Below are 13589 nucleotides of genomic sequence, written 5' to 3' on the forward strand. Positions count from 1 at the left end.
TCGATTCCTTCCCTCATCCATTTTCTCTCCCTCCTATCGTCCTCTCTCCTCTTCTTCTTCGCTTGTTCATATTTCTCTCCGGCTCCATGACCCTGGCTCTTGACAGAAGATCAGTGTGCTATTCGGAGACTCCAGCTCCCTCCTTTGAGCAATGATCACCTCTGTTTACCCAGCATCACCGCTGTGACGGCCAACTTCTTCCTGACTCTGCTGCGTCTGGGCCGTGAGCGAGTGTGCGGGCCTTATCTCGCCGCCGCCACACAGAGGATTACTTTAGCGGAGGAGATGCAGTCAGGGATAAAGTTGTGCTGCTTCACCTCTCATTCTCCCAGAGCTAACAGAAACATCCAGGGACTATGTTAACAGTCATCTGATAGCGACTGACAAATACACTCTCCTTTCTCTAGTTATTTCCCTGTCACTTATTCCCTTTCACTCCTGGGAAGTGGCAATGTGTAGTTAGGATAAACATTTTGAGAAGTAGCAGCTCAGGCGGCGCTAATAATCAGGGAAGAGCAAAGATCTGCGGTTGAGAAATGGTCGAAAGAGGCTGTTGCAGCAAAGAACCTGCAGGAAGCTTTTTCACGGCGGGAGAAGGAAATGGGTAAACAGAGTGTAAGGGGGGGGGTGAAAAGTCCTACGCTCAGCAGCTTTGAGAGTCCGAGATGTGAACAGTGAGTGGTTGATTTATCATGGGGGGGAAACTGAGCCACAAAGTACAATTTTCTACCTTGGTCGCAAACAATAATTCATAATGATGTCGCCTCCTGAAAGCAGCAGACCTTTGTGCCGTGTTGGTCCTCTAAAATGATCGTAATAAATGTCAGGACTTCGCAGGTAACTACTTTAAAAGCCATTAGAAGTCGTCATGATGGAAGATAGCAGCTGACGCCTCATATGTTGTGATAACAACTTGTTTTTTTGCAGATAAGAGGGTGGAAAAATGTGCAGGGTGTTTTATAGCGAGGTTACAGGAGCTCAAGGACTATTACAGATAAACAGGTTACGTCTATTAAAATGGCTGCACATAGTTGCTCAATAACCCCACTGCTCCTGCCACCGTGAGAGGAGGAGGAGGAGGAGGAGGAGAGGAGGAGGAGGAGGAGGACGGCTCCGGCTCTCGTCCTACAAGCGGCGCCGTAAAAGTCTTTGTCACATCAAACCCAAATCTCTACACCTTGCTCAAACTGACAAATATTAACTGCAAGGGGAATAAGAAAACGTACAGCGCACCATTCCGTGGCGCTGTCATGTCTCCCTGTTGACCTTTCAACTGGAAAAACTTAGATGGAGTACTCCGAGCAACAGTCATGCATCACGGTTTAATGACGTGTCAGGAAAAGGCCTGGTGCTTTTTTTGTTGGTGCACATTTTTTATTGCCACATCGGCAGATTATGAGGGAGCTAATGAACTCTATGGATCTGTGAAAGGGAAGAGAGAAAGAAAAAAGAAACCCACCCTGTATCTGCTTTTGTTTCAACTTTTTCTGGCTCTTCGGGAAAGAAAGTGGAGACTCCGAAACGAGCCCATATTGTGCCGGGGAATCTAATACAGAAAAACAATGCTTGTAAGAGCAAATAAGCAGGAGCAGATGAGCGTCGGTCTTTATGTACACTCAGCTCGGCAGAATATTGGATCTTAACGTGCTCTATGTCATCCGTTTTGCTCTGTGAAGGGCTCATAAAAGGAGCGGTTGATGTGACTTTAAAGTTCCCCCGGGGACGTGAGCGAGACTCTTTAAAGACTCTTTAATGCCACCATGAGAAATACTCGCAGAGAGTCTGAGGGCTTATTAACAGCGACTTTACCTACACTTTCATCTCCTTAACATACCCCCCGAAAAAAGAAATCTAATGTATTTCTACGTTTTTACTGCGAGAATGAAAAAACACTCCACCTGTAGAAAAGATGTACTATACGGTGCAGGTTTTGATCTTTAAACTCATAAATCAGAGGGAAAGTATGTTTTAAATCTAAAGGACTTCCCTTAGATGTATTTATTTAGCTTACATTTTAGCTTTTATTACGAAAAATGAAACTATAAATCCATGAACAATAAAATGCATAGTTGCCCAGTTGGCAGACTTTGGATATGACTGTGTCACTGAAATCAGTTTACGTTCCTTATAACTATTCTCTGCTCCACTGTTTCACTTTATTATCACCTACAAGGAGGTTCTATCCTCTGGGAAAATATCTTTTATACATTTTTATTCTCGTTTGTCTGTTGGCAGTATTACGCAAAAACTACCGTACCAATTTTATTGAAACTTGGTGGAGGGTGTGACATGGGCGAGGGAAGAATTCTTTAAATGCTGATGCTACAAAGGACGAGGGGGCATTCTTCTTTTTACATTTTCACCAATTTCTCAGAGTATAAATCATGGATCTTACAGAAAAACATCTGACATGTTTATAGGACTTATATTTATGGGTCTGTGCAATTTGGTGTGAATCAAAATAAAAATCCAGATGTAGCAGATTTGAATGTGGCTTCAAAAGAGGCCTGTTCTCGGGGTCTGCTCTCTACTTTAATGCCCCCTGTAGTTTTAGAATGTACTTATTCTGAATTCTGAAATCATCACCTGTGGCCACAGAGAGCGCTGTCTCGTGAATGAGACATTGGCAGAATCGCAAGCATTTCCCATTAAAAAAGTACCCAATCAAATTACATGAAATATACCAAGAGAAACAGAAGGCTGTGTAGCAACCAATCACTGTCACAGGTTTTTAAACCGTCCCTCCCCCTGTGCCAATAAACCAATCAAACTACCACCCTCTCCCTAACTGGTTTACTACCAATTGTTTACACATTTGGATTTCATCCCGTCTTTAATAGAATTATATGTCAGACATATTGATGTGACTGTAAGACAGCAGTGACACGAGTGGTGATCGATCTCATGATGCTCGATTTTAAAAGAAAACAATGAGGAAAGTGCGTTTGTGCAGCATCTCCGTCCATCTCCATCCTCTCCTGTGTCCATGAATGTCATGTCCGTGTCCCAGTTTTGATGCTGCACCAGGGAACATGGCTTTAAGCAACGCAGACATGGACAGAGAGGTGTATGGGTAATGCAGCATGAGCCTGTCTGTCGTATCACATGTGCAGGATGTAGCCTGCAGGAGGGAGTAGGACGAGGAGAGGTGGGGAGAAAGGAGAGTGTAGCTCTGAGGAATCACAGTCCCTGTCGCCTCACTTCTCCCAGGGGGATGACTGTGTGCTTTCCCCAACCGCCGGAGGTGTGCGTTGAGTGGTGAGTGTGTGTGTGTGTGTGCATGTGTGTGCGTGGGGAAGGGGGGGGGGGGGGGGGGGTACAGCCTTGTAAGAGCTAAAGGGCCCTGCAGGGACCTCGACTTCTGTCGTCCCCAGACCCACAGCCATGTGCTGTACTTGGCAGCCCTGTCCCTTCTGTGCCCAGCCTCGGGTCGCTCTGGGAGGGAGGGAAGGTAGGGTGAGGTGGGGAGGGGCGGCACAGTGGGTTTAAGCTAGCGAAGGTTTAGAGGGCGAGTTATGTTGAGCGTGGGTATATGCTACTTTGTCTTTGTGAAATTGCATTGAAGTGAAAAAGGGGGTCGCAAAAACACTTTCAGATGGGTTCGACAGAATCAAATTCAGGGGGAAAAATCAAATCATTTGAAATAATACATTTTATCCAGAGTTATTTTACTATTTGATAACTTCTGACTTCTAAACTCCACAAAATTGCTTAATTTTAAAGCTTTTTTTGAACCAAGGCCCAACAGTCCCCTTATGAAACCACATTTAATAGCGTCTTCCTTGGATAATGACCCACCCCTCCCCAAAATTGTATCAAAATTGGATATGAGTAGTTTCTGTGTAATCCACACATATCAACAGCATAACAAATATTCTTCTTCTTGAGGTAAATAGAGGAAAAAGCATCTTTAAAGGATAATTACACTTGAACTTGTCATCATTCTCATAAATGGCCCATGCTTACTTTAAATTGTCACCTCTGCTGTCGAGATCCAGATAAATGATGAGTAGTGGAATCTCGTTATATCCTCTACGGTCACTTTTCAGATAAGGAATATAAAAATAAATCAGTCAGAGTAAATCTGTCAGCATACAGTAGATCCTGGTCAAATGTGCAGGCTCCAGAAACAGCACAGAAATGTCCATTTTAATTAGAGAGCACCACAGAGGCTGGTTGACACAGAGATAACTTGAGGAGCTGAGGAACTTGAGCTGCTTCATTTAGATCAAAGTTTGTTTAAATGAGAGGTCATTCACGAGTACTACTTGAAAGGTTTCATTAAAAGAACGTCACACATCCATTCTAGGTGAAGGAGAAGAGCTTAACTTTTCAAAAGTGTCCTCAAAAGCGGAGCTATTTTTAAAGTGAGGGTCTTCATCTACCCCGTAATGTCCTCAATAATCTGAAGCGAGTTTCACTTTAATCAGAAAAGGTGTCACATTACTCAAACTGCTGATTGTCAATCATGAAGAATGCATTCATGCAGGAGGAGGAGAAATATTTAATTAGGTGTTATGAGACTACCTTGTTCAAACAGGGATGACAAAGATGTGGAGGATGTCCCACGGCTCCGTGGCCTAATTTTCACCCAACACCGATGACACATCGTCACACAGCACAGGGGAGATCCTTCAGCCTGTCTCATTATCATCAGGGAGAAATCTGCTGCCGTTCGCTCAGAGTGGCTTGATGACGTCCAGAGGTCTGACACAGGGACGCAAACTTTTCTTCGTTGAAAGTAGAAGACATGTGTTGAGGACGTGGAGTTTGATGGCGAAACAAGGAAATAAAATGCAGAGGAGAGCAGTCTCCACTCAAATTTGAGAAGACTCAAATACAAAGTGTTTTAAAGGCTATCACAGCTTTAAAGCTTTAAAGAAACATTATCTAACTCATTAACCTAATCAACCTGGCTCAGTGACTTGGAACGAGGGAGAATGTTTCCGCTTTCATTCTCACTCCTCAGCCTGAATACTGTTCTCGCTCTATGTAACTTTAGTGAGTTAGTACGATGTCCTGTGAGAAGTGTGGAACTGACTGATGTCTATCTTAGCCTAAATGGTCAGAATCAGGTCCAGCAGGTTCAAGAATACAATGCTGAACTGAAAAACAGTTGAAAAGACTTAGAAGTTATAAAAAAAACTGCATTTATCTCCAATATTCAGCCAGGAAACTTGAAATATGAGCAAATCTAAACAGAGTTTATTGTATTAGTTATAGTGGCAGCTCTTATGGGTCAGGAGGCCGGGGATCATGGGTAATATCTACCATTCAGTTGTGCTAAATGATAAGTTTTAGCAAACAACATGAGTCAAAAACTGCATGATTTGATTGTCCTCTTAAATCAAGGAATCAGTTTTAAGGAAGTGGTCACATCACATAAATGACGTAGAGTCTTACGGACGGAGCATCGAGGTAACGTCCTCTTCCTTGGAGATGCTTTCACTCCTCACTCCAAGATTGCACAAGCTCAGAGCCAACAATACATTTTACTACCAGCATGGCGGCATGTATGTGCTTTCCACTGCTGCCAGGAACACAGAGAAGCAAGAGATACGAGAACCACGGAGAGAGGGAGGGGGGCGGCCGCAAATGCAGAGAGGAGACAATCCCATTGGCTCAGCTTTCATCAGATAGGTGGCTCCGTGAGCTAATCCCCGGGTTTAGCTGTGTGTCGCCTAGCACGGCACCCAGCCGGGTGTCGCGGGGGCCACCCTGGCATATCTGGCGGGCCATGTGGCAATCCCAGCATCCCTGGGGAGGTTCACAATCCCGCCATGTGGCATTTACCTTCTGTGCAGGTGGCCTCGCTGGCCCCTCACTGGCTACCACCGGAGTTAAAGAGTCAACTTTCCAACACTTTGGCAGCGAGAGTTTACAAAACTGTTTGTACTTTAAAACCCAGCAACAACGCAGCTTCATGTTAGTAAACTGCACATCACACACATTTTTCCAACCCACTTTGAGACTCTTGGCATCCTTCGCAGAGCATAAAAACCCTGAGTGTGATTCTTATCTTGAAGCACAGACAGACAGGCGGCGAAACCATTTGGCTTCCAGAGCTCCAGAGTTCAGGCTTTTCTGGGGTTACAGCCGGAGTGAAAGCTGCACTTTTTGCGTGTTGGCAGCTCTGAATAACAACCCGTCAACTGCTGCTCCACGTCTGTAAACTCATCAACTCATCTTGTCGGATCCTTGTATATTCTTTTACCTGATCTCTGACTAATAGGGTATCTACAAGTGGTGCTTAGGGTTTTCTACGCTTGCAAAAGTTTATATCCAATATCTAAGCTGCACTGGAACTACAAAACATAGTGAACCCGGCACCAAATCACTGATCTATATGTTATATGCTAAATTTGAAATTGAAATCAAGGCCCAACAGTCTCCTTAAATTCAAGTACAGTAGTTTATGTGTTAACCTGCTGACAAATAATCAAACATACCTCTTAAATGCAGGTAAATAAATACTTTTACCCTTTTAATTTCATATAAGATTATGAACATTTCAGTTTTTTCATCCGCATCTTTGTCTTAAAAAGACGTCAAAACCATTAAATATTAAAATGATAGAGTATTGTTATTTATTATTTTTCTTTATTTTTACTTAATAACTTACTTATTCATTTTTTTTATTTGATCTCATGCATAACCATTTGGGATTTTTTTTTGAATTATTTCAATTTATTATTCATTTATTTAATTATTTAGTTATTTATATATTTATTCCTCTGCATACATAATGACCTTTTTAATTATTATGCATAATTCTTCTCAGACTTTCTTTAATTTCCTATCTCATTGATTTATTCATTTTTTCGAATAAAATGAGTTAAACATACATTTACTTTCTTCTGTGTGTGTGTGTGTGTGTGTGTGTGTGTGTGTGTGTGTGTGTGTGTGTGTGTGTCTATCAGAGGTGAAATAAAATCTAGTGCGTCATTATTCGGGGATGTTATTATATTTGCCTCCATTTATTGTGTTGTATTTATGCATTGATTCGCTGACGTATTGTCCGTGTGCAGCGACTATAACCCTCCTTGTGTCGGCTGATCCGAATACTGCTGATAGCGGCGATATCTCATTCCGCTGTGGCTCCTCATTGTGAACAGTTTCACCCAAAATGTAAACATTGCACCTACACAATACCCGTAATATTTCGGCGCGGTAATCCTCAATCAACAGGCCCCACTGGGGGAAAACAGGCCTCCTCTGTGTGTGTGTGCGTGTGTGTGTGTGTGTGTGTGTGTGTGTGTGTGTGTGTGTGTGTGTGTGTGCAGGCTGGCATCAGGCCAGTTCCTCCCTCTGTACCAAACGCTGAGCCGAGTCAGTTGCTTAGTGGAAACAGACAAGCCAAATCGGCGCAGAGTGACCTATTTTGTTGCCGTGTGCCGCTGGGAGTGTGTTCTCTCCCTAAACTAACCCCTGCCTGCTTGTTGCAGCTCACGTCTCTTTTCTCTCTCCCTCTCTTTCACCTCCAAACGTGGGGAGGGAGTGAGGGAGGGAGGGATGGAGGGGAGGGGGAGAAACCGAAAATTGCCCGGCAGTGGATGAACGGCCTCAGCGCCACACCTACTGATGTGGTCCGAGCTCTTCCCCTCTCTTCCCCCTTCTCGCTCTCCTTCCCTCTTCAGAGGCACCTAATTATGAAAACCCTGACTCATTTACATGGCTGTGTTTGATCTAAATTACACTCCAAACCACACCAAATTAGGATCATCTGTGAATGTAAAACACTTTTTTTTCCCTTCTTTCTACCAGCCGCCCCCCCCCCCCCGTGTTCTGTGTTCTCGCAGCGAGCTCTGCAGGGCACATGTTAAAATGATGAAGGGGGGGGGGATTGACGTTTTTTTAACGTCCTCTGGAGACCGGAGACCTGTCCCACCCCGCCGCCGACTGAGAGCGACTGGAGTCACCCACAATTATCCCAGGATCTGATCTGCACCACCCCCCCCCACCCATCCCATGCCCAAATTAGACTGAGCCTCCTCTGACTGATTCGACGTAGACGCAGCACATTAATTACAATATGCCAATGGCTGGCCGGGGCTAATTGCAGACACTTATTATGCATTCATGTTCCCATAATGTACATCATCTTTCTGCGCCTCTTCTGTCTCATTCCAGCCTCGGCTGTTTGTTTTATTCTATTATCAACTCGCTGTTTCTCTCAAATATCTGAAAGCTGCACACTGTCGCCCTGTATGGTTTCTGGTTATTTTTAAATCGCCGTACGCAACATTAAAATGATTAAATTCAGCAAACAGAATTTGATTTATGATTTTGTGCTGTGCTCGTGCCTCGAGCTGCGTTTTACCTTCAAGTTTCAGACACATTTAAGCATTTAACACTTTCTGTGAGTGTGCAGTGGCAGAAAGGACGCAGCAGCAAAGCTAAACACCCAGAAATAATTGGAGTTGAAATTAGCCGAGGTAGGAAACCCTAACATTGCTCTATCCAGGAGATAGAATAGTGTTAACTGTTAGAACCTTTGGATTAACAGAAAATCCATCCACCATACAGATATCAAATATGTAGAAGATTTCAGATAAGGATATTGCATTTTCTTGGTTTAATAGTTTCCTTAAGAAGGGCAGCGAACCTGCAGCCGCTGAGGAACTCAAGCCTCCATATGCAGGGCCATTCTGGGTCTTTTTATTTTTTTTATTTTACCCATTGGGTGGTCTTGTCTGTAAGCAGCCTATGGAGTAGCTGCTGCAGTCTGGGTAGGAAAACCATGTTGCCTCTACAGGCGACGTCCTGTAGGTGCAGTTTTATAGTTTTGTCTTATCATCAACAAAAAGAATACACATATCTATATAAATATATAAGACTCAGATAAAGATGTGAAGTTGAAAAGACAATGAGACAGGAGGGCTTCACCAAATTGTCTGTCTTTTGTTAGGGCCAATGCTAGTGCCGGTGTTCTTTAAACAAAACCACATGACGCCCTGCTTCCTTCCTGCTCTACACAGGCTCCGCCCCTGACCTGAATGCTCCGGCCATTTTCCCGTTGTCGTGAACATGTCTGACCCGAACAATCTCCTACTGCGTTCTGAGCATGTGAACTCGACTCGTGTTTCAAACTTGTTGTTTGAAAACGGCTTTAGTTTTCCACGGTTGTGAACGCAGCTCTGGTACTTTCCACTTTAGGAATCTGGAAGGAATCAACTTTACAACTAAGTTATTGTGTTGCATTGTTGTATAATTCATGGATCATTTCATAACTTTTTTTGAAAGAGCTCGAAAGCATCTTTCAGTTTTCTTTACATCTTTGTTTAATCATCGATCGTTTGATTGAAACTTAAATTGATTGAGCAAAAAATGAATCCAAGAAATTAAACCTATTCATGCAGATGCATCTGAATACATTTGTTATAGCTGCAAAGTATTGAATGAATTGTAAATATGTGAATACAAATGTTCCTGTACCCACCTAATGCAAAGCAGAGAGGATTAAATCTCTATCGGCGACACTTAAACGTTTTCTGACAGTTTGTCGAGGTGATAAGACTTAAACCTCGAAAGGACACGAGTGCACGGATCAAAATATTCCCTCCTGTTGCCTCCAGGTTAGAAGTTTCAGTTTGCACCTATTCCGAGTTCAGGCAGTTGCCTCTTGCCGCCGTTTGGAGCCACCAGAGTACCGAGTCGCCTGGTGCAGCTTTTGACAAAAACGGCTGATTATTGAACTAAGATCAAACATCTCCCCACAAATCTTTGAACCGGCAGCCAAACTACGGAGAGGACTGCTATTCTGAGAAGTTTGTTTTCATGCCTTCTGTTGTGGTTTGACTGGGCGGGCGAGCCGTGCCTCGTTCCCCCCAAATCCGCAGAGCCTGGATCCAATAAACCACAGTATCTGAGTGTGGCGGTGTGGTTGGCAGAGGCAGGACGCTTCAATCTACCTACTATACCCCCTTCACTCCTCGGGCTGCAGCCTAGGTGCTTTTTCCTTTTTCCCCCTGAAGACTTAATTCACAACAAATGTTTTTTATGCTCTGCTCCTTTCCTCTTGATCCCAGAAAGCAGGAACATTCCTTAAAAACAGTGAACCCAGAAGCTCAAAGCCCACAGGTAAACAGCAGCTTTGCCCGAGGACTGAAATGTCCCTGTGAAGTGAAGGATGATGCTTTTGTTGACACAAGTCTTCTTGATTTCAGCCATTGTGCTGATTTCTTTAATTTGAGGACCTGCAAACGCACGCACACACACAGCGAATTGCTCCCGATAAAGTTCAAACAGCCTCTGACAGGGTAGTTGGGGTTAAAGATGAATGTAATACTGCTGGATTCGACTAGAGCCGGGCGCCTGCTTGCCTCAAAACGGAGCCATAATGGGATCAAACACATCAGTTCTTCTTCTCTGTCTTTTGTCATCTCTCCCCTTTTTTCACCTCCGAGCTTCGCTGTAGCGTTTAGTTTATTTTCACATACACTGCTCGCAAAAGGGGGGGGATTAAAAAAAAAAAAAGACTGATACAAACAGAGTGGTTGAGGCAACACAAATCCAGAGGGGTTTATAAACACATCCTATTCCAAAAGAAGAAGGGAAAAAAAAAGAGGATTAGATTGCTGCTGTCATGGAAAATGCCTGTAACTGCAATTTGGGTGTTTTTCTTTGGCGTACCTGAATTCAAACTTTCCATGGTCATTTAGTGAGCTGCAAAATGTCGGGAACTCTGCGACCCTCGGGGAGATTCAAACCCAGCAACTTCAAATATGCGTTTAATGAATGAAAACATGGATTGCAGAGTTTAGTGGCCTATTATATTTTGTGTATTGACTGTGTTGTGGCAAGACTATAGTTTGTAAATAAAGACAAAGTGTCTCCACTTCCTCCCACTATATAAAGATTAGGTCAAAATATCCCAGATACAAAAGCTGCCAATTCTCAGCTGTCAATCATGACCTTTTACACTATTTTCTAGGTATCAAATAACCAATTAAATTAAAACCATTGTTTTTGTTTGGTCCATGTCCCCGAAACCCCCCTCCTCCATGTCAATTGATGGGAAAGGGTACAAAATCAATCAATCAATCAAATGTTGGTAGTATCGCCAATATTCACAAATCATAATTTGTCTCATAGGGATAAACAAGTTGGGACTTTCTTTGTCCTTAACCCTCAACAAGAATAAGGAAACAATGAGTTCTTCCTGTTCATGTAAAAAAAAACATTGTGTCTTACATATTTGTACTTTTGCTGCAAGAGAGTACTGCGACGGAAAATATGTTTCCACTTTAGGTTCATGTACGTCTCCAGATTTGATGTGTTTTTCTCTTACTACAGTGCGTACTGATCGAAGCCTGGCCTCTAATTAGGATGTCACATGTGAGGACGTCCTCATTCCAGGCTGAAGTTTTCTCTGATGCTTAGAACATTATGAAAGAAAACTCAGCTGAGTCATAAATCTACGCAAACTAGCAAATGAGAGGAGAGTTTCAAATGCTCTTTCATACTGGAAACGCAACCAACTCTGATATCTTTCATTTCCTATATCCTCTCTGTGTGCTGCGGCCTCTGAGCCTTTATAATGTTGTTGGTGATTACAAGAAATTCCATTATTTCACTATTTCAAGCCGACATAATTCTCCTCAAGGTGAGAAAGAGCATAGTGACGAATTAAAAGCAGAGTTGTAAATGCTGCTCAATGTGGGGGGCAGGGCAATATTGTGGAAAGCAGAATATTAAAATATTAAAAACCCTCAGCGGTGTCTGACCTCTTTCCATCTCAATCAGAGACATAGGCCAAGTGTCAACATGCCAGTTAGAAGGCTCTCAGCTATTAACTTCAACGAGACACATTCTAAGTTCCCCCCTTAGTCGCTTTTTGATCTCCTGAGCTGCGTTCGACGGCGCTGAAGCTGGGACCATTTGTCATAGCCAGGGGCGCTGGGAAGCGGCGAGACGGGGACGCGCCATGAAAATCTGACTGTCAATGTGCCCTCCTCAATTTATTAAGTGGCCCTCAGAGCGCAGAGCCAGGATTTTGACCCTGATAATACAAAGCCTAGGGGGGAAATGGCATCGAGAAGCAAGCTCCACATCCTGTTGTGCTTCGGTCAAAATGAGATGCTAATTAATTACCATTGGCATCTTTAGCAATGCTTGTCAGCTCCTATTTGGTGAATCAATCTGCTATGGGATCAAACTGAGGCATGCAAGGCCGTTGCTGGTTCCTGCAGCCGCCGCAGTCGGGGCCCGCATGCAGAAGTGCCCCCCCCAGGTCACAACAAACACTGGCTCAAAGCCCACGCTTAATGTGAAGGAGTTTAACTGCCCCACAGCACAAAATAACCATAATCAATCCGATCACATTATGGATCAATTGCAATGAATCAGCCGGCTGCTGCGATCTGTCACCTCGCTCCCTGGTCCGTGCACGAGGCAAAACGGAGTCAGGGTCTCAGTACCAGGTACAAACTACGACATGACCAGACGTTACGACACCTGCTGTAACAGTGTATAGCTCTACAGGGTGAACTGCATCATGGGAAATGTGGGCAATCATTGGGAAAACAGATTGCAAGGCCATAAAGGAGCTGTTTATACAAAGAGTGTCATGTAACTGAAAGCATGTAGTTAATTTTTCTTGTAAAAGATGATTTTATTATAACTGAGTGAACTTAATTTAACCTAATTTGTCATTTATCCAGACATGTAATAGTTATTTTAGTGAAAAACATTGATTAATTGAGTATAAAAGATAAATCAGTGTAGTGTAGCCATCGTTCTCCCGTTGGAAGACACAAAGAAATGTCATATAATTGAGAATAGAGCTAGAAAAGCACTATATAAACAAATTAGGTTAATGCCCCTGAGGACCTGACTGTAATGGCTTCCACTGTATACACAACCATGGAGGGAAATGTACAAAATACAGAAAAATTAATCAAACAGGTTGACCAGGTTCCTGCTTCATCAGGAGGCCGACGGCAGCAGCAACAGTCATTAACCAGAGATAATAAGCACAAGGTCAGGAGATTTCTGAATTATCTCCCCTTCTCCCCACTGTTCTGTCAGACTCCTATGAAGTTGTGTTCAAGAGTGGGCTCACGTTAATCAGTGGATTAATTGCCACTTGCCTCTGAGTGTGTGGGGAATAAGGCCAATTTATCCAAGTCTCTCCTTCAGGAGGTTGCAGACAGGTTCTTGGAAAGAGAGAGGTCTGTCACAGTGGGTGTGGATTACTGTCGCAGGCAGGGGTCTGTTTTCACAGATTTAGAAAACGATGACGCTGTGAAGGTTTCACAAAGGTATCTCCAGCAAATTAATACATGTGTTTGTTCGGTGCAAGAACTTTTTATGTCATCATTCCAAAAGTTGTCTTATGCATTATCTGTGATTTTTTCTTAATAGTTCTGTGATTTTATGTAGTTCTTAACACACTGGTGTATATATGTTGTTTGTACACTGGGTGGAGAGACGCGTCGTCCATCTTTGCTCAGAGTAATCTTTATTTTTACCCTGCTCTATTTTTTTATGTGTAAAAATATTTTTTTTTTAAAGAAATTGGCCCTCATTTTGGAATATATTTCTAAAGTCATTATATCTATGTTCAATATCAATTTAATTATGAGGGG

This window comes from Limanda limanda, chromosome 23 (assembly GCF_963576545.1).
Source record: "Limanda limanda chromosome 23, fLimLim1.1, whole genome shotgun sequence".
Taxonomy (NCBI): domain Eukaryota; kingdom Metazoa; phylum Chordata; class Actinopteri; order Pleuronectiformes; family Pleuronectidae; genus Limanda; species Limanda limanda.